The following is a 3,211-nucleotide window of genomic DNA, read 5'->3' on the forward strand; positions in this document are numbered from 1 at the left end:
TTCAACCATGTTCACATGTCTTCATGCTTAAACGCTCATATGCTCACATGCTTGTATGCTCACATCTTCCCTTGTCTAGATGCTCACATGTTCATATGTTTAGATATTCCCATGCTTGAATGTTCATATCTTCACACACTTGCATGTTCACATGTTTGGATATTCACATTCTTTCATGTTCACAAGATTAGTTATGCATATGCTTACACCTTCCTTGGACCTTCACATGATAGTTTGCCTTTCACATGTCTACTATGCTTTCCATACTTATTTCACATGACCTGTAGACAACCTCTAGCTATGGCTGGGTAGGCTTGGGGTGCCTAACCTCTTCCCATTGTGTACCCTAACTCCGAACCTTGTCTGGTGGGAAGACCTTCATGGAGTCAAGTTTTGGTTCCTAGACCTATAACCAGGTGGCGACTCCTTTTGCCTCTTTTTAAAAGGCATCTTGTACTCCCAGACTCATGTCAATTTAAGTCTAAAATTGCTTTTAGGGAGGTTAAGTACCACATACCTTGCCTTCGCGAGAAAGAACTGACATGCTGAAATGTCATCTAAAGGGGGTACAAATCACGAAACTTGCAACTATGTGGAAATCCAGGTGGCATAAAAACAATTGGTACCTACCCTGCACAAAGTACTTAGGGGTCTAGAGGAAAAAGGGTTTGAGTTGTGAATTTATTAGTAACATATTATATAACTATCTAAAAAAAAATTCATTATCACCATTAGCTTCGTACACATTCTCCCCCAAATTTAACGACATGACTATTTTGACACAATAACAAAAGGTTGGAGAGAAAACAAACAAATTTGAAACATTAGGGACCAACTTGGCTCATTGTGTAACCGTTAGGAAGTAAAATGGTAATTTATCCTAAAAAGAATTGCTGCATATTTCATTTGATGAATTTCACACATCAAAAATTTTGAGGACTAAGTCTATTATAGAATAAAAAATAAATTTTTTTTTTTAATAAAACAATACTTGTATATATTGAAATTGCATTAGGCACATTGATTGATAAACTCTTTAGAAGAATTACAACAACTGTGACATTGAGGGTGGTTTTTAGTTTCTTCAATGAAAGTATTGAGTGTGGGTGATAATTGAATATGTAAGCAACTCTAAAGAGGTTTCCATTATATGTATTACTTGAAATTTGGGGATCTTCTAAAAATACATTTGGGATGAGTAGGATAGCTACATTCTTCACAGTAATAGAACCAATAATTTTTGTCTCGTTCTTCTTCACATATATCACAATAATATTCACCGGAGTCATCTTCAGCAAAATAGCAGAGAGTGAATGGATGCTCATGTTCTTTGTACATTGTAGAAAGTGGTAGTGTTGCGCATTTAAAGTCCAATGCAAATTCACAAGTGGTACACCGGAAAACATGGTTTCCTCTACCACCACAAGCAGTACAACTTTGTAATTAGCTGTGCTGGAGAGGATAAGTTGGTGCTCATGACCTTCATGGGTAAGGATGTCTGGTGTCAAACTACATTGAACATCAAGTTCAAATATGCATGTGTCGCAAGTATAGATAAAACCATTGCAATGCCAACCACATGAATAACACACAAATGTCTTACTCCTTCTAGGTGACTTTGCGAGGAGGGTGAGTGGGTGTCGATGAAGGGGGTGTCTTTTTTTTTGGGTAATTTTGCACAAGATTCATGAAGGAAGAAGTTACATTTTACACAGCTATAAAAAGAGGGCAAATGTCTCGTGCACACCCATTGCATTTTTGGTTATTTTGAGCCTCATTAACAAACTTTAAGTCATGATCATGACTAAAGTGTGCGATTTCTGTGGCTATTTGAGTTCCATCCTCTCTTTCAATGAATTTTTTGACTTTGTAAGTTGTTAAGTCAACTGATTCATCGAGCTCTGAATCTTCATCTTCGTCTTCATGTTCCAAAAATTTATGTATTCCAGGTTTCTCGTGTCCAAAGAACAATCAAGATGGGCAACAAAATTGCATTTGGAGCAATAATAAAGCCCATAGCGTGTGTCCACTTTTTGAACACAAAGTTGACAAAATCGAGACTTAGTTTGATAAAATTCAAGGGAAGAATGGGTGAGGTGGAGCTGGTGCCTGTGACGTATAACTTTGATTCTTTGTGGGTAAAAAGCACAACTTCTATGAATCCAAAGACTGCATGGAGCACACAGATTAGGGATACCCTTTCCTTCTTTGCCACAAATGTCACAAGTGAACATGATTGACTTGCCAATGGAGTCAAGGGTGGTCATGGAATTTGGCTTTAAGTTGTAAATAGCACATCTGACGTGAAGGTTAAAGTTGCAATAGTAACATCGATAAGTGTATTCATCATGAGTTTCTTTACAGAGTTCACATTTTCCATATTCTTCATATTTGCTATATTCTTCATATTTGCCATATTCTTCATATCGATATGTCCTTTCATTATAGAGAATAAGAGGATGTATTGGATGCAAAGGGTGGTACAATCCAAGGGGTAGTTCTGCACATGACTTATGATGAGGGTACATAAATATATCACATTGTATACACCTATAACTAGGACCAAATATTAGGTCCCAACACCCATAACAGTACCGTTCTTGTCTCTCATCTTCATTGAAGACCAAGGGATGTTCTGGATGGCAAAAATGTTGAAGTAGCTCCATCTTTTATCACATGCACAAACATTATAACATCCAATTTATTTAGAAAAAGAAAAGAACATCACAAAGGAAAAAAACAAAATAGAGAAAGTGGTGTGAGAATTGCTTTTGTGTCTAGTAGCATTTTTTTATTGCTTAATTTCTCTGTGGAAAACCAATTTTGAAGTTTTCTTTTGCTTGCAAAAATTGTGTTTTGAATAAATGCTAAAACTATAGACAAAGAATGAATGAATTTAATCATGTAAAACTGTAATTTTAACAATAGCTAATCATAAATAGGACTAGAAGCATGATAAAATGAGTACACTATTTTTTAAAAAAACTTGATTTTGGAGATTTAAGCATTCGATAATGTAATTTTGTTAGATCTCCAGCTCAAAATCTTAACTTAAGCTTGAGTTTGGGCTTAATCAAGCCAAGCTCAAACTTTTTGGCTTTCCCACGATCTCAAGCTCAAATATTATTTTAGGCTTATCACGTGCTCGAGACAAACTCAAGTTTTTGACTTTTACTTACAAGCCAAGTTCAAATATGCACTAATTGGTAAA

At 35.8% G+C, this 3,211-nt stretch overlaps 1 pseudogene; it reads right to left on the reverse strand.

The window, feature by feature from the left end:
• Window positions 1-1,155: 1,155 nt before the first annotated feature.
• On the reverse strand, window positions 1,156-2,666 carry LOC112040586 (uncharacterized; annotated as a pseudogene).
• Window positions 2,667-3,211: the final 545 nt, after the last annotated feature.

This window comes from Quercus suber, unplaced genomic scaffold, assembly GCF_002906115.3.
Source record: "Quercus suber isolate HL8 unplaced genomic scaffold, Cork oak 2.0 scaffold_946, whole genome shotgun sequence".
Lineage (NCBI taxonomy): Eukaryota > Viridiplantae > Streptophyta > Magnoliopsida > Fagales > Fagaceae > Quercus > Quercus suber.